Here is a 19,816-nt window from a genome sequence, read left to right on the forward strand (position 1 = left end):
TGGGTGGGCAGAACCAGACGATGGCTGGGGTAGTATCTAGCATCTCCTGAATTGCTTACTTTTTGATTCTATATATCTCCTTTTAATTATTTGTATGTAATTTAATTTATTGAATAGAAGCTTTGAAATATTGTCTACTGTTTGTATTTATTTGTTTGTTGTTTAGTGACTTGCCTAGACTAATTCTGAGTGTGAAACTGCTTGTTTTACTTTTATTTATTAATTTTTAATTTTTTCCTTGCCAGTAATTATTTTTTCTTCCCAAATTTTTATTTAAATTCCAGTTAGTTAACATGCAGTGTAAAATTGTTTTTTGGTGTAGAATTTAGTGATCATCACTTACACTCAACACCTAGTGCTCATCACAATAGGTGATCTCCTTAATACCTATTACCTATGTAACCCATCACCCTGCCCAGCTCCCCTCCAGTAACCATCAGTTTGTTCTCGTAGTTAAGAGTCTATTTCCTGGTTTGCCTCTCTTTCTCCCACCATGTTCATTTGTTTTGTTTAAATCCCACATAGGAGTGAAATCATACAGTATTTGTCTTTCTCTGCCTAACTTATTTCACTTTAGCATAATACTCTCTGCTTCCACCATGTCATTGAAAATGGCAAGATTTCATTCTTTTTTTTTTTTTTTAAAGATTTTATGTATTTATTCATGAGAGACACACAGAGAGAAAGGCAGAGACATAGGCAGAGAGAGAGGCAGGCTCCATGCAGGGAGCCTGATGTGGGACTTGATCCCGGGACTCCAGGACCACGCCCTGGGCAGGCACACTGAAGCAGGCACTAAACCACTGAGCCATCCAGGGATCCCCCGATTTCATTCTTTTTTATGGGTAATATTCCACTGCATATATATATATATATATATACCATCTCTTCTTTAACCATCATCATTTGATGGACAATTGAACTCTTTCCATATTTCGGGTATTGTTGATAATGCTGCTATAAACATCAGGGTTCATGTATCCCTTTGACTTAGTTTTTTTGTCTTCTTTGGATAAATTCCTTAGTAGTGCAATTGCTGGATGATTTGGTACTTCTATTTTTAACTTTTTGAGGAAACTTCATACTGCTTTTCACAGTAGCTGCACCAGTTTGTATTCCCACCAACAGTGTAAGAGGGTTCCCCTTTGTCTGCATCTTTGCCAACACCTGTTGTTTCCTGAGTTGTCAATTTTACCCATTCTGACCTGGTGTGAGGTGATATCTCATTGTAGTTTTGATTTGGATTTCCCTGATGATTAGTGACGTTGAACATTCTTTCAAGGGTCTGTTAGCCATCTATATGTCTTCTTTGGAAACATGTCTATTCATGTGCCTAGTCTTTTCAATTGTATTATTCATTTTTGGAGTACTGATTTTGATCAGTTCTTTATAGATTGTGGATACTAACCCTTTATCAGATATGTCATTTGCAATTACTTTCTCCCATTCCATAGCTTGCCCTTTCATTTTGTTGATTATTTCCTTCACTATGCAGAAGGTTTTTATTTTGATGAAGTCCCAACAGTTTATTTTTGCTTTAGTTTCCCTTATTTCAGGAGACACATTTGCAATAGCATGGTTGGATCTAAAGCGTATAATGCTAAGTGAAATAAGCCAATCAGAGAAAGTCAGAGAAAGAAAAATGCCATATGATCTCACTCATATGTAGAATTTAAGGAATGAAACAAAGAAAAAAGGACAAACAGAAAACTAGACCCTTAACTGGTGGTTGATAGAGGGGAGGTCAGTGGAGGAATGGGTGAAATAGGTGAAGGGGATTAAGAGTACACTCCTCACGAGCACTAATGTAGAGAATTATGGAACACCTCAAACTAATATAACACTGTATATTAATTATACTGGAATTAAAAACAACAACAGCAACAAAATGAAGGTAAAGCAAATGAAATTCAGCATATTAAAAAGATTATACAGGGTGCATGTGTGGCTCAGTCAGTTAAGCATCTGCCTTTGGTTCAGGTCATGATCCCAGGGTCTTAGAATTGAGTCCCATGTTAAGCTCTCTGCTCAGTAGGGAATCTGCTTCTCCCTCTCCTTCTGCCTGCTTGTGCTCTCTCTCTCTCTCTGCCAAATAAATAAAACTTTAAAAAAATTATATATCATGATTGAGATTCATTTCTAGAATACAAGGATGGTTCAATATACAAAATCAATGTAATATACCATATTAACAGATGAAAGAAAGAACACCCATGATAATTTCAACTGATGCAGAAAAAGCATTTGACAAAATTCAACACCCTTTAATGATAAAAATATTTCAGGAATAGAAGGAGACTATCCTAAAAAATAAAAGCCATATATGCAAAGTTCTTAGAAAATATCATACTCAATGGTGAACGGCTAAAAGCTTTTCCTTTAAGATCAGAAACAAGAAAAGGATGCCAATGTCATCACTTCTATTTAACAGTACTAAAAGTTATCCAGAAGAATTAGGCAAGGAAAAGAAATAAAAGGCATCCAAATTAAAAAAGAAGTAAAATTATCTGTATTGGTAGATGATATGAACCTGTATTTAGAAACCCTAAGGACACAAAAATCTGCTAGACTAATAATGAATTCAGCAAAGTAGCAGGATACAAAGTCAAAACACAAAAATCAGTTGCATTTCTATATACTAACAATGAATAATCTGGAAAGGAAAATTAAGAAAACAATTCCATTTACAATAGCATCAAAAAATACTTATGAATTAACTTAACCAAGGAAGTAAAAGATGTGTACACTGAAAACTCTAAAACATTGCTTAAAGAAATTAAAGAAGTCATGAATAAATGGAAACATATATCATGTTCTTGTATTGGAAGACTTGATGTTGTTAAGATGTCAATACTACCTAAATGATCTATAGATTTATGCAGTTTCTGTCAAAATCCCAGTTATATTTTTTGCAGAAGTAGAAAAACCCATCCTAAAATTCAAATGGAATCTCAAAGAATCTAAAATAGCCAATACAATCTTGAAGAAGAACAAATCTGGAGAATTCACACTTGCTGATTTCAAAAATTACAATAAAGCTACAGTAATCAAAACAGTACAATATTGTTATAAAGACAGACATATAAACCAATGGAATAGAGAGCCCAGAAATAAATGTATTTAGTCAAAGGGTTTTTGACAAGGATGCCAATACCATTCAATGGAGAAGAAATAGTCCTTTTCAATAAATGATATTAGGAAAACTGGTTAGCCTGCAAAAAATGAAGTTGGATCCTTACCTAATGCCGTATACAAAAATTAGCTCAGAATGGAGCAGACATAAGATCTAAAATTGTAAAACTCAAAAATAAAATAAAATAAAAATGTAAAACTCTTAGAAGAAAACAGGGCAAAAGCGTTGTAACATTCAACTTGTAAACGTTTTATTGAATATAACCCCAAAGGCACAGGTAACAAAAGGAAACCTAGAAAATAGGACTTCGGGCAGCCCAGGGGGCTCAGTGGTTTAGCGATGCCTTCAGCCCAGGGCGTGATCCTGGAGACCCAGGATCCAGTCCCAGGTCAGGTTCCCTGCATGGAGCCTGCTTCTCCCTCTGCCTCTCTCTCTCTCTCTCTCTCTCTGTCTGTGTCTCTCATGAATAAATAAATAAAATCCTAAAAAAATAAATAAATAAAAGACGGGCAGCCCTGGTGACGCAGCGGTTTACTGCCACCTGCAGCCCAGGGCATGATCCTGGAGACCCTGGATGGAGTCCCACGTCGGGCTCCCTGCATGGAGCCTGCTTCTCCCTCTGTGTCTCTGCCTCTCTCTCTGTGTTTCTATGAATAAATAAATAAAATCTTTTAAAAAAATAGGACTTCACAAAAATTTAAAAATTTTGTACAATAGACATTACTTACAGAGTAAAAAGGCAACCCACAGAATGGAAGAATATTTGCAAGTCATATATCCGTTAAGTAATTAGTATCCAGAATGTATAGAACTCCTAAAGAACAAAAAAAGCAAACAACTCAATTCAAAAATGAGCAAAGGAATAGGTATTTCTCCAGATATACAAATGGCCAATAAGCACATGAAAAGGTATTCAGGGGGGGATCCCTGGGTGGCTCAGTGGTTTCGTGCCTGTCTTTGGCCCAGGGCACGATCCTGGAGTCCCAGGATCGAGTCCTGCGTCGGGCTCCTGGCATGGAGCCTGCTTCTCCATCTGCCTGTGTCTCTGCCTCTCTCTGTCTCTCTCTCTCTGTCTATCATAAATAAATAAAAATAAATCTTAAAAAAAAAGAAAAGGTGCTCAGCTTTACTAATCATTAGATAATGCAAATCAAAAATACAAGGAGATACTACCTCACACCCACTAGGATGGTTCCTATGTATATATATATATATATATTAAAAAAAAAAGACAACCAGAAAATAGGGGCACCTGGGTGGCTCAGTGGTTAAGCATCTGCCTTCAGAGTGATCCCGGAATCCTGGGATGTAGTCCTGCATCAGAATCCCTGCAGGGAGCCTGCTTCTCCCTCTGCCTATGTCTTTGTCTCTCTCTGTGTGTCTCTCATGAATAAGTAAATAAAATTTTTTTAAATTTATTTTTTATTGGTGTTCAATTTACCAACATACAGAATAACCCCCAGTGCCCGTCACCCATTCACTCCCACCCCCCGCCCTCCTCCCCTTCTACCACCCCTAGTTCATTTCCCAGAGTTAGCAGTCTTTACGTTCTGTCTCCCTTTCTGATATTTCTCACACATTTCTTCTCCCTTCCCTTATATTCCCTTTCACTATTATTTATATTCTCCACATGAATGAAAACATATAATGTTTGTCCTTCTCCGACTGACTTACTTCACTCATCTTTTTTGAAAAACCCAGAAAGTAGTAAGTATTGGCAAGGATATGGAGTAACTGCCTTGTGCACTATTGGTGGAAATCTAAACTGGCACAGCCACTGTGGAAAATAGCATGGTAGTTCCTCAAATATTAAAAAATAGGATTACCCATATGAGCCAAAAAAATTGAAAACAGGGTTTCAAGGGGATATTTGTACACCCATGTTTACAGCAATATTATTCATCAGAGATGGATGAATAAGCAAATGTGGTATATAGGTACAATGGGATATTTGGTCTTAAAAAGGAAGGAAATTTGACAATATGACAAGATATGTATGAACCTTGAAGATATTAAACTAAATGAAATAAACCAGTCACAAAAAGAAAAACATTCTATGATTCCACTTATATGAGGTACTTAGAGTAGTCAAAGTATAGAGACAGAATGTAGAATAGTGGTTGCTAGTGGTGGAGGAAGGGAGGAATGGGGAGTTATTGTTTTAATAGGTATAGAACTTCAATTTTAAAGATCAAAAGAGTTTTGGAGATAAACAGTGGTGATGGTTGCACAACATTATAAATGTACTTAATACCACTGAACAGTATTCTTAAAAATGGGTAAGATGGTAGGGGTACCTGAGTGGTGCAGTTGGCTGAGCATCCAGTTCTTCATTTTGGCTCAGGCTGTGATCCAGGGTCATGAGATCAAGCCCCATGTTGGGTTCCATGCTCAGCACAGACTCTGCTTAAGATTCTCTTGATTCTCTCTCCCACTGCCCCTCCCCCTGCTCTCGCTTTCAAATAAACCAATAAATAATTAATTTTAAAAATGGTTAAGATGGCAAATTTTATGTTATGTGCATTTACCACAATAAAAAAATTGTAAAGAATTAAGGTAGAATAAAGACATTTTCAGATAAACAACAGCTAAGAGATTTATTGCTACCGGGCTGGCCTTTCAAGAAGTACTAAAAAAAAGTTCTTTGGACTAAAAGGAAGTGATAGAATATGGTAACTCAAATCAACATAAGGAAATAAAGAACACCAGTAAAGGTAATTACATAGTGTTTAAAAAACAAAATTCAACTGAGTATATTTGAAGATAGAATTGGTTTTATTAAATGATTCATGGATCAGGAAACAAGTAAAGGGGAGTTCCAAAGGAGCTGACCTGTAAAAAATGGAAGGTTTTTAAGAAAGGAGGATGGGGCAAGAAAGGTATAAGCAAAATAACAGGATTGTTCCAGGAAAGGTCACCTTCCCTTAGGAGGAGGAACAGGGCGTCTTATGCAGATTACCTCATCTTCCTCTGAGGGAGAGGATCCATGTGATAAATTACCTCTTGGCACTGATCCAAACATTCCTTACTGACCCATTAAAATGTACATTTCTCAGGGAGGTTGAAACTGTAATTAGATTAGGTATTAAGCCTTGGTTTGGTGATTGGGCCTACATGATGCCATTTTGGGCCTGTGGCTTTAATTTCAATAGGTAATAATAAAGGACAATATGAAATATATTTCCCTTTTGGTTTTAAAATTAATTTAAAAGGCAATTGCATGGGGCACTTGATTGGCTCAGTTGGTTAAGCATCTGCCTTTGGCTCAGGTCATGATCCCAGAGTCCTCAGTGATCCTGTCTAGCTCCCTGGCTCAACGGGGAGTCTGCATCAACCTCTCCCTCTGCCCCTCCTCGCTTCTTATGCTTTCTCTCTCACTTGCTCTCTCTTTCTCAAGTAAATAAAATCTTTTTTAAAAACCATAATTAGAGGAGGGGCAAGATGGTGGAAGAGTAGGGTCCCCAAGTCACAGTCCCCACCAAATTACCTAGATAACCTTCAAATCATCCTGAAAATCTATGAATTCAGCCTGAGATTTAAAGAGAGAACAGCTGGAACGCTACAGTGAGAAGAGTTCGCACTTCTATCAAGGTAGAAAGATGGAAAAAAAAAAAAAAGAAACAAAAGGCATCCAAGGGGGAGGGGCCCCGCGAGCAGCCGGTCTAAGGCCAGGGCAAGTGTCCCCAGGACAGGAAAGCACCGTCCAGGAGAAGCAGGAGCTTCACCAATCTTCCTGGGCGGAAAGGCGCCGGCAGGGAGTTAGAGCAGGACCCCAGGAGGGCGGGGATGCCCTCGGGCTCCCTGGGACACTAACAGACACCTGCGCCCCGTGGAGAGCGCGTGCCACACCCGCCCACGGCAGGACCCGGGAGGGCTCAGAGGGGCTCAGGCGGGGGCTCCGCATAGAGAGGGGGCTGCGACTCCAGGAGCGCGAATCCAACAGCACAGGCCCGGGAGCACAGGGCGCCGGGGACACAGCCCAGGATCCGGCCTCCCCCCGGGATAGGCAGAGGCCAGGAGGGCACAGGACAGCGAGGACACTCCTGCCCCGAGCTGAGCAGATCAGCGGCCCCACCTCCGGAGCATCCAGGCCCTACAGACCTAGAGCTCTGTAGTTACTGCGGGAGCTGAATCCAGGGCTCCAGAGCTGGCCGCCTCCACTGGGGTTGTTCCTCCTGAGGCCTCACAGGGTAAACAGCCCCCACTGAGCCTCACCAGATAAACAGGATAAACATTACTCACTGAGCCCTAAACCAAGCAGGGGGCTGAGCAGCTCCCCCAAGTGCTAACACCTGAAAATCAGCACAACAGGCCAATCCCCCAGAAGACCAGCTAGACAGACAGGGGAAAAACAAATTCTTGTCAAAGCAGCACTGGAAAGTTCCAGGGGAAGTCAAGGGACTTATAGTATACAGAATCAGGATACTCCTCCCTGTTTTTTTTTTTGTTTTGTTTTTGGTTTTGTTTTGTTTTGTTTTGTTTTGTTTGCTTTTTCATTTCTGTTTGCTTCCCCCACCCCTTTTTTTCCTTTCTTTTTCTTTCTCTTTTTTCTTTTTCTCTTTTCTTTCCTTCTTTCTCTCCTCTCTTTTTCTCCCTTTCTGAATACAACTTGTTTTTGGCCACTCTGCACTGAGCAAAATGACTAGAAGGAAAACCTCACCTCAAAAGAAAGAATCAGAAACAGTCCTCTCTCCCACAGTTACAAAATTTGAATAACAATTCAATATCAGAAAGCCAATTGAGAAGCACTATTATACAGCTACTGGTGGCTCTAGAAAAAAGCATAAAGGACTCAAGAGACTTCATGACTGCAGAATTTAGAGCTAATCAGGCAGAAATTAAAAATCAATTAATGGAGATGCAATCCAAACTAGAAGTCCTAACGACGAGGGTTAACGAGGTGGAAGAACGAGTGAGTGACATACAAGACAAGTTGATGGCAAAGAGGGAAACTGAGGAAAAAGGACACAGACAATTAAAAGACCATGAGGACACATTAAGGGAAATAAATGACAGCCTGAGGAAGAAAAACCTACGTTTAATTGGGGTTCCCGAGGGCGCCGAAAGGGCCAGAGGGCCAGAATATGTATTTGAACAAATCACAGCTGAAAACTTTCCTAATCTGGGAAGGGAAACAGGCATTCAGATCCAGGAAATAGAGAGATTCCCCCCCCCTAAAATTAAAAAAAAAAACAACATTCAACACCTCGAAATTTGATAGTGAAGCTTGCAAATTCCAAAGATAAAGAGAAGATCCTTAAAGCAGCAAGAGACAAGAAATCCCTGACTTTTATGGGGAGAAGTATTAGGGTAACAGCAGACCTCTCCACAGAGTTCTGGCAGGCCAGAAAGGGCTGGCAGGATATATTCAGGGTCCTAAATGAGAAGAACATGCAACCAAGAATACTTTATCCAGCAAGGCTCTCATTCAGAATGGAAGGAGAGAGAGCTTCCAAGACAGGCAGGAACTGAAAGAATACGTGACCTCCAAACCAGGTCTGCAAGATATTTTAAGGGGGACTCTCAAAATTCCCCTTTAAGAAGAAGTCCAGTGGAACAATCCACAAAAACAAGGACTGAATAGATATCATGATGACACTAAACTTGTATCTTTCAATAGTAACTCTGAACGTGAATGGGCTTAATGACCTCAACAAAAGGCACAGGGTGTCAGAACGGATAAAAGAGCAGGACCCATCTATTTGCTGTCTACAAGAGGCTCATTTTAGACAGAAGGACACATACAACCTGAAAATAAAAGGTTGGAGAACCATTTACCATTCGAATGGTCCTCAAAAGAAAGGAGGGGGTAGCCATCCTTATATCAGATAAAGTAAAATTTACCCCGAAGACTGTAGTGAGAGATGAAGAGGGACACTATCTCATACTTAAAGGATCTATTCAACAAGAGGACTTAACAATCCTCAAAATATATGCCCCGAAATGTGGGAACTGCCAAATATATCAATTAATAACCAAAATTAAGACATACTTAAATAATAATACACTTATACTTGGTGACTTCAATCTAGCTCCTTCTACACTCGATAGGTCTTCTAAATACAACATATCCAAAGAAACGAGAGCTTTAAATGATACACTGGACCAGATGGATTTCACAGATATCTACAGAACTTTACATCCAAACTCAACTGAATACACATTCTTCTCAAGTGCACATGGAACTTTCTCCAGAATAGACCACATACTGGGTCACAAATCGGGTCTGAACCGATACCAAAAGATTGGGATCGTCCCCTGCATATTCTCAGACCATAATGCCTTGAAATTAGAACTAAATCACAACAAGAAGTTTGGAAGGACCTCATACACGCGGAAGTTAAGGACCATCTTGCTAAAAGATGAAAGGGTCAACCAGGAAATTAAGGAAGAATTAAAAAGATTCATGGAAACTAATGAGAATGAAGATACAACCGTTCAAAATCTTTGGGATGCAGCAAAAGCAGTCCTAAGGGGGAAATACATCGCAATACAAGCATCCATCCAAAAACTGGAAAGAACTCAAATACAAAAGCTAATCTTACACCTAAAGGAGCTAGAGAAAAAACAGCAACTAGATGCTACACGCAGCAGAAGAAGAGAGTTAATAAAGATTCGAGCAGAACTCAACGAAATCGAGACCAGAAGAACTGTGGAACAGATCAACAAAACCTGGAGTTGGTTCTTTGAAAGAATTAATAAGATAGATAAACCATTAGCCAGCCTTATTAAAAAGAAGAGAGAGAAGACTCAAATTAATAAAATCATGAATGAGAAAGGAGAGATCACTGCCAACACCAAGGAAATACAAACGATTTTAAAGACATATTATGAACAACTATACGCCAATAAATTAGGCAACCTAGAAGAAATGAATGCATTTCTGGAAAGCCACAAACTACCAAAACTGGAACAGGAAGAAATAGAAAACCTGAACAGGCCAATAACCAGGGAGGAAATTGAAGCAGTCATCAAAAACCTCCCAAGACACAAGAGTCCAGGGCCAGATGGCTTCCCACGGGAATTCTATCAAACGTTTAAAGAAGAAACCATACCTATTCTCCTAAAGCTGTTTGGAAAGATAGAAAGAGATGGAGTACTTCCAAATTCGTTCTATGAGGCCAGCATCACCTTCATTCCAAAACCAGACAAAGACCCCACCAAAAAGGAGAATTATAGACCAATATCCCTGATATAATGGATGCAAAAATTCTCAACAAGATACTAGCCAATAGGATCCAACAATCCAGTAAGAAAATTATTCACCATGACCAAGTAGGATTTATCCCCGGGACACAAGGCTGGTTCAACACTCGTAAAACAATCAATGTGATTCATCATATCAGCAAGAGAAAAACCAAGAACCATATGATCCTCTCATTAGATGCAGAGAAAGCATTTGAATAAATACAGCATCCATTTCTGATCAAAACTCTTCAGAGTGTAGGGATAGAGGGAACATTCCTCAACATCTTAAAAGCCATCTACGAAAAGCCCACAGCAAATATCATTCTCAATGGGAAAGCACTGGGAGCCTTTCCCCTAAGATCAGGAACAAGACAGGGATGTCCACTCTCACCACTGCTGTTCAACATAGTACTGGAAGTCCTAGCCTCAGCAATCAGACAACAAAAAGACATTAAAGGCATTCAAATTGGCAAAGAAGAAGTCAAACTCTCCCTCTTCGCTGATGACATGATACTCTACATAGAAAACCCAGAAGCCTCCACCCCAAGATTTGCTAGAACTCATACAGCAATTTGGCAGTGTGGCAGGATACAAAATCCATGCCCAGAAGTCAGTGGCATTTCTATACATTAACAATGAGACTGAAGAAAGAGAAATTAAGGAGTCAATCCCATTTACAATTGCATCCAAAAGCACGAGATACCTAGGAAAAAACCTAACCAAAGAGGTAAAGGATCTATACCCTAAAAACTATAGAACACTTCTGAAAGAAATTGAGGAAGACACAAAGAGATGGAAAAATATTCTATGCTCATGGATTGGCAGAATTAATATTGTGAAAATGTCAGTGTTACCCAGGGCAATTTACACGTTTAATGCAATCCCTATCAAAATACCATGGACTTTCTTCAGAGAGTTAGAACAAATTATTTTAAGATTTGTGTGGAATCAGAAAAGACCCCGAATAGCTAGGGGAATTTTAAAAAAGAAAACCATAGCTGGAGGCATCACAATGCCAGATTTCAGGTTGTACTACAAAGCTGTGGTCATCAAGACAGTGTGGTACTGGCACAAAAACAGACACATAGATCAATGGAACAGAATAGAGAATCCAGAAGTGGACCCTCAACTTTATGGTCAACTAATATTCGATAAAGGAGGAAGACTATCCACTGGAAGAAAGTCTCTTCAATAAATGGTGCTGGGAAAATTGGACATCCACATGCAGAAGAATGAAACTAGACCACTCCCTTGCACCATACACAAAGATAAGCTCAAAATGGATGAAATATCTAAATGTGAGACAAGATTCCATCAAGATACTAGAGGAGAACACAGGCAACACCCTTTTTGAACTCAGCCACAGTAACTTCTTGCAAGATACATCCACAAAGGCAAAAGGAACAAAAGCAAAAATGAACTATTGGGACTTCATCAAGATAAGAAGCTTTTGCACAGCAAAGGATACAGTCAACAAAACTAAAAGACAACCTACAGAATGGGAGAAGATATTTGCAAATGATGTATCAGATAAAGGGCTAGTTTCCAAGATCTATAAAGAACTTATTAAACTCAACAGCAAAGAAACAAACAATCCATCATGAAATGGGCAAAAGACATGAAGAGAAATCTCACAGAGGAAGACATAGACATGGTCAACACACAATGTCCACAATAGCCAAACTGTGGAAGGAGCCTTGGTGTCCATCGAAAGATGAATGGATAAAGAAAATGTGGTTTATGTATACAATGGAATATTACTCAGCCATTAGAAATGACAAATACCCAGCATTTGCTTTGACGTGGATGGAACTGGAGGGTATTATGCTGAGTGAAATAAGTCAATCGGAGAAGGACAAACATTATATGGTCTCATTCATTTGGGGAATATAAAAAATAGTGAAAGGGAATTGATGGGAAGGGAGATGAAATGTGTAGGAAATATCAGAAAGGGATACAGAACATGGAAGACTCCTAACTCTGGGAAACGAACTAGGGGTGGTGGAAGGGGAGAGTGGGGAGTGGGGGTGACTGGGTGACGGGCAGTGAGGGGGGCACTTGATGGGATGAGCACTGGGTGTTATTCTGTTTGTTGGCAAATTGAACGCCAATAAAAAATAAATTTATTATTAAAAATAAATAAATAAAATAAAATAAAAACCGTGATTACATGGGATGCCTGGTGGCTTAGTGGTTGAATGTCTGCCTCGGCTCAGGTCATGATCCTGGGGTCCTGGGTTCAAGTCCCACATCAGGCTCCCACCAGGGAGCCTGCTTCTCCTTCTGCTATGTCTCTGTCTCTCCCTGTGTCTCCCATGAATAAATAAATAAAATATTTAAAAACAACATAATTACAGAAAATAATAAAGTTGTATTGTTGATCTTGTCACATATAAGGATGAAATAATTATGACAACAATAGCACAAAAAGAATATGAGGGAATGGAGCAATACATTGGTGTAGAAATAACACTAGAGAGTAACTCAAATCTACAGGATAAAATGAAGAGTATTAACATGTTATAAAGAAAACCACAAACCTAAAATACAGTCACTGAGGTTAAAGCCCCAAGACTTAGTATCTATCCTGACTGCAGTTTCAACCCTACCTACTCCCCACCAGGAGCTAGTCCACTTGGAACTTCCTTATCAACACTAGGAAATATACTCTTAGACTCCCTTAAGATTTACTTTTACTGATGGCTCCCTTTAGGACAATCTTGTCTAAACAATGCTGCCCAAATCATGAATCTTTTAATAAAGCCAATTAGATCTTCAAACTTACTTTGTTGAATTTTGTTTTTTTTTTTTAACAATGATAAATATATTGGTTTATTTTTCATTTCATTTTAATTTTTTTTATAAATTTATTTATTGGTGTTCCACTTGCCAACATATAGCATATCACCCATTGCTCATCCCATCAAGTGCCCCCCTCAATGCTCATCAACCAGTCACCCCCACCCCCTGCCCACCTCCCTTTCTACCACCCCTTGTTCATTTCCCAGAGTTAGGAGTCTCTCATGTTCTGTCTCCCTTTCTGATATTTCCCACTCATTTTTTCTCCTTTCCCCTTTATTCCCTTTCACTATTTTTTATATTCCCCAAATGAATGAGACCATATAATGTTTGTCCTTCTCCAATTGACTTATTTCACTCAGCCTAATACCCTCCAGTTCCATCCTCGTCAAAGCAAATGCTGGGTATTTGTCGTTTCTAATGGCTGAGTAATATTCCATTGTATACATAAACCATCTTCTTTATCCATTCATCTTTCAATGGACACCGAGGCTCCTTCCACAGTTTGGCTATTGTGGACATTGCTGCTAGAAACATCCGGGTGCAGGTGTCCTGGCATTTCATTGCATCTGTATCTTTGGGGTAAATCCCCAGCAGTGTAAGTGCTGGGTCGTAGGGCAGATCTATTTTTAACTCTTTGAGGAACCTCCACACAGTTTTCCAGATTGGCTGCACCAGTCACATTGCACCAACAGTGTAAGAGGGTTCCCCTTTCTCCACATCCTCTCCAACATTTGTTGTTTCCTGCCTTGTTAATTTTCCCCATTCTCACTGGTGTGAGGTGGTATCTCATTGTGGTTTTGATTTGTATTTCCCTGATGGCAAGTGATGCGGAGCATTTTCTCATCTGCTTGTTGGCCATGTCTATGTCTTCCTCTGTGAGATTTCTTTTCATGTCTTTTGCCCATTTCATGATTGGATTGTTTCAATTTGCCAACATATAGTATAACACCAGGTGCTCATCACATCAGATGCCCTCCTTAATGCCCATCACCCAGTTCCCCCATCCTCCCACCCACCTTGCCTTCAGCAACCCTCAGTTTGTTTCCCAGAGTTAAGAGTCTCTCATGGTTTGTCTTCCTCTCTGATTTTTCCCCATTCAGTTCCCCCTCCTTCCTTATGGTCCTTGGCACTATTTCTCATATTCCACGTATGAGTGAAACCATATGGTAATTTTCTTTCTTCAACTGACTTATTTCATGTCCATGTATGTGGTTTATATAAAAGACCCTATACTTAAAATTCCTCCTTCCTTCTTTTAACTTCTTTAAAACATAAGATTTTGTAAAGCACTAACCATAATAATGCATTTTGGATTTGTAACAAATATGGACATGATATGATAATAATAGCACAAAGGAGAAAGAAGAAATTGAGCCATATTGGAACAAAGCTTCTATATATTACTAGAATTTAGTATTACTCTGAAGTAGATAATTATAATTTAAGATTTATATTGTAACTCTACAGAAAGATTTCTCAACCTCAGTACCACTGACATTTTGGGCTGGAAAATTCCTTTATTGTAGACAGCTGTCCTGTGTGTTGCAGGGTGTTTAGCAGCAACACTTGCCATTAGCCAATAGATACCACTAACACTCTTTTAATTTAACAAACAAAAATGTCTCCAGATATTGTCAAATGTTCCCTTAGGGGAAAAATTATTTCCTATTGAGAATCATTACCCTAGAGCAATAACTAAGAAAATAACTCAAAAACAAGTTAGAAAAGTCACCAAAAAATAAAGTGGATCACTAGAAAATATTTACCTAATACAAAAGAAGGTGGTAAATGAAGAACACAGGAAGAAAAAAGACATGATATACAGAAAATAAACAGCAAATGGCTGACCTAAGTTTAACCATATGGAAAATTATGTTAAATGTAAATTGACTAAAGTGTACAATCAAAAAGTCAGATATGGCCAGACTGGATTTAAAAAATCAAGTCTAGCTATATGCTATCTATAAAAGAAACATGTCAGACTAAAAGAGACAACTAGATTGAAAGTATAAAAATGGATAATGATACACTTTGCAAAGAGTAACCACAGAAGGACTAGAAAGAAGTACTAATACATGCTACCACATAGGTAAACCTCAAAAACATATGCCAAGTGAAATAAAGACCACATACTGAATAGTTCCATTCAAATGAAATATCCAAAGGCAAATCTGGATCTGGGGGTGTTCTGCGTCTGAGGATGCAGATGAGTACGAGGGATTTTTTTTGGGTTATAAAATGTTCTAAAGTTGGATTGTCATGATGATTGCACAACTCTGTGAATGCACTAAAAATTACAGAATTTACACTTAAAATGAGTGAATTTTATTATATGTAAATCATACTTCATGGAGTTGTTAATAAAACATAAATGAGGGTAGTATGAAAAAGACTTGCATTATGATATTTCAGAATAACCAATGTAAAATTATAATAGAAAAAAAACCAAAGATAATTGACTCAGAAAAGAAATCTCAGGACATCCCTGGGTAGCTCTGTGGTTTAGTGCCTGCCTTTGGCCCAGGGAATGATCCTGGGGCCCCGGGATCAAGTCCTGCATCGGGGTCCTGGCATAGAGCCTGCTTCTCCCTCTGCCTGTGTCTCTGCCTCTCTCTCTCTCTGTGTTTGTGTCTCTCTCTCATGAATAAATAAATAAAAATCTTTAAAAAAATAAAGAAATCTCATACATAAGCCACAGAATTTAATTATAATATATATTATTTCTACTTGGTGGGAAAGAAAGTATGTTGAATAAATATTGTTGTCTCTTTAAATCAATAAAATAATACATTTAGACATCCATACTACACCAAATATAAGTTCCAAATGAAAAATAATAAAATATAAAATAATACTAACTAAGGAAGACTAAGAGAATATGTACAGAATACTCCAGTTGAGTAATTGGAGCATTTATTAAACAAAACAGGACATCTACATGGTATCAGGGAAAAGGGTGTCATACCTATGTAAATATTTAAACTTTTATATGACTATAAAAATAAATAGAAAAGTAATCAATCTTGGTCAACATTTGCAGCATAGATTGCAAACTACTGTTAATATTGCTAATGTACAAAAATTGCTAATGGACAAGAAAACACAAACATAGAAGAGAAATAGGCAAAAGATATGGATGACCAATTAATAGGAGAGCAAATCCAAATTGTTAACAAGCACATGAAAAGATAGTAACACTCACTGGTTTTGTTTTTTTTTTTTTAATTTATTTATGATAGTCAGAGAGAGAGAGAGAGAGAGAGAGAGAGAGAGAGGCAGAGACACAGGCAGAGGGAGAAGCAGGCTCCATGCACCAGGGAGCCCGACGTGGGATTCGATCCCGGGTCTCCAGGATCGCGCCCTGGGCCAAAGGCAGGCGCCAAACCGCTGTGCCACCCAGGGATCCCAACACTCACTGGTTTTAAGGAAAATGCAGAATAAACTAAACAGAGAAACAATTTTGCACCCATCAGGCCAAAATTCTTAAATGATCTATAACATGTATATCTGGGGAGTATATAGGAGAAAATTACACTTACTCATTACTTAGTATATGTGAACTTTCCAGAAAGCAATCTAGCAACATATATTAAAGTTAAAATAACATATGCTTTGATATGAGAATCCCATTCCTGAGAATCACCTCCATATAAATAAAAGCATCTAAACTAAAGGATTTATATATAAATCTGTTTATTAAAACATTATTCATTGTGTCAATATCTGGAAGCAAATGTAATGCTCATATAAAAGACAGCTTGCATATATTATGGCACATCCTACCATGGAATATTAGGCTATAATTTGAAAGAATAAATTAGAACTAAACCATCTGACCTAGACTAGTATGTCCATGGTATTGCTGACTGAGGGAGAAGCAAGATAAAACCTGATATTTATTTTATTTTTAAAAATTCATACTTAAAAAAATTCAATTAATTAACATATAGTGTATTATTAGTTTCAGAGGTAGAGTTCTGTGATTCATCAGCTGTATATAACACCCAGAGCTCATTACATCACGTGACCTTCTAATTACCTATCACTCAATTACTCCATCCCCCCTCCCTCACCAGCAACCCTCGGTTTGTTTCCTATGATGAAGAGTTTCTTATGGTTTGTCTCTCTCTCTCTCTGATTTTATCTTGTTTTATTTTTCCCTCCCTTCCCCTATTCTCCTCTGTTTTGTTTCTTAAATTCCACATATGAGTGACATCATATAATTGTCTTTCTCTGATTGACTTATTTTACTTAGCATAATACCCTCTCATTCCAGCCCTGTCATTGCAAATGGCAAGATTTCATTTTTTTGATGGCTGAGTAACATTCCATTGTATATGTATACCACGTCTTCTTTATCCATTCATCTAAGGACCTCTTGGCTCTCTCCATAGTTTGGCTATTGTGTACCTTGCTGCTATAAACATTGGGGTGCATGTGCCCCTTCATATTACTACATTTGTATCTTTGGGGTAAATAATACCTAGTAGTGCAATCCTGGGTCTTAGGGTAGCTCTATTTTTAACTTCTTGAAGAACCTCCATACTGTTTTACAGAGTGGCTGTACCAGCTTGAGTTCCCACCAACAGTGTAAGAGGGTTCCCCTCTCTCTGCACTCTCACTAATATGTCATTTCCTGACTTTTTAATTTTAGCCATTCTGACCAGTGTGAGGTGGTAGACGTCTCATTGTGGTTTTGATTTGCAAAACCTGATATTTAAATGGAGTTTTTAAAAAGCAGAACATCCATAAATATGTAAAATGAACATGTATATCTGTACACATATATATGAGCACTTATGTGTGATTATATGAGTATGAAAAAGTTATGAAAGAAAATATATTCCATTAATGAGTTTCTGGAGAGGGAGACAGTGGTTGGAGGAAAAACAGAAATTGGAGAGAGGGAGACAGTGATTGGAGGAAGAATAGAAATTGGGGAAAGTAGAGGTAGGTAAAGAAAAAAATAAGACTGGACCACCATGAAGCACCTTACATAAAATAATCTCATTTACACATTCTCATAAAATTATATATTTATCTTTATATGTAAAAGGATTTTAAAATTACTTTTAAAATGTCAAGTCCATACTCCTTGGTTGAACATATTTAATATCATTTCCCACAAATTATTTCCAGAGTTCTGAAACAGAAATTAATGGACTATTGTTTTAAATACAAACCTCCTAATATCTTTTCTGAATCTTCATTTCACCCAAAGTCATATTAATTTTGGATCCTGGAGACTAACAAGAAAGGAAGGCATGAGAAGAATCTCTTAATGGCTTTTTCCATTAAGAAAGGAAGAGCTTGGCTGAGGAAAGGACAGTAGGGATACTTTTTAAAATATATATATATTTTTTAAGTCATCCCTACATCCAGTGTGGAGCTCAGATTTACAACCCCAAGATAAAGAGTTGCTTGCTCCATTGGCTGAGGCAGCTAGGTACTGCTGTAGGGTTCCTTTTCAGTGGTTTGGAAGTTCTGTACTCTGAGATCTCAAATACTACAAGGTATCACTGTTGAACTCTTGATCAATTCCCTAATTTTACATATGCAGTCCAATACGATAGTTAATTCTAACAGGGTTGTAATTCAGCAAGCCAGAGAATGAACTTTTAAGTTTAGTTCTAGATCATCTCTAAGCCATATGTAAGGTCAGAATTTCCAGATTTGAATTTGTCTTGCTTGAAATTATCCTTGAATATTAATATTCTTATCTCCACCATCCTAGATGAGAGCACCAGCTTCTTAATCATTATAACTTCATTATCAATGTTGCATAATTTGAGGTTATCAAGGTGGTAACACACTTGCCATTGAATACCATGGTGAGAAAATAAGAGAACTATAAGAGAATATAAATAGAAGATTTGCTATCTTCTTCACCAACTTATATATTAATTCAAAAGGCTCACACATTTTTCTTGGGATCAAGTGAAGAACATAATTTACTTTTTAGTGCCAATTTGAATGTCAGTTTGGATTCTTTGGTTCCAACCAACATAATTTTAATTTGATTCAAACTAGCTAAGAAAAGGATGTTTTGCAAGGGATACCAGACTAATAAAGCATTTCTGAATGCTTAGAGTTGATGAGATCATCAAAGAGGATTATATGTGTAAAACACTTAACTTAGGGTAAGTGTCTTTGTTTTCCTTTTTTAAAAAAATATTTATTTATTCATTCATTTATTTATTTTAGAGAGAGACACACGCGCATGAGTGGGGGAACAAGCAGGAGAGGAAGAAAATCTCAAGAAGACTCTCTGCTGAGCACAGAGTCCTACGCAAGGCTCAAGCTCATGACCCTGAGATCGTGACCTGAGCTAAAACGGAGTCAAACACTAAACTGACTGAACCACCCAGGCACCCCAGAGTAAGTTTTTATTAAAGGTCTGCTATTATTATTGTGCTTGTTGAAAAACCTCCTGTGAGGAAGCTTAATAAGCAAAGTATCACTGGAGACTCTCAGCAGCAGCAGGGGCCTGGACAGTACCTTATGAGGCAGAGGTAGAATGACTGGCCTGTGGGTCACATGATCTCCTTGTGGTAAGGGGACACAGGGGGTACCATGGAGAGTCCCAGTGAACTGCATAAAATGGGGAAGGGTTAATTTCCCTAACCAAGAGTAGTGTGCAGTAGGAAGGGTAAATATATATATATATATATATATTTACTGTAAAGTAATACC

The 19,816-nt window shown here is 38.1% G+C and overlaps 1 long non-coding RNA gene across 1 annotated transcript in view; it reads right to left on the bottom strand.

Annotated features, from left to right (window-relative positions):
* Positions 1–19,816, bottom strand: part of LOC119877652 — an 82,470-nt gene that overhangs the window by 1,709 nt on the left and 60,945 nt on the right. The window lies entirely within an intron of this gene.

The sequence above is a fragment of the Canis lupus genome, chromosome 27 (genome assembly GCF_011100685.1).
Source record: "Canis lupus familiaris isolate Mischka breed German Shepherd chromosome 27, alternate assembly UU_Cfam_GSD_1.0, whole genome shotgun sequence".
Classification (NCBI taxonomy): Eukaryota; Metazoa; Chordata; class Mammalia; order Carnivora; family Canidae; genus Canis; species Canis lupus.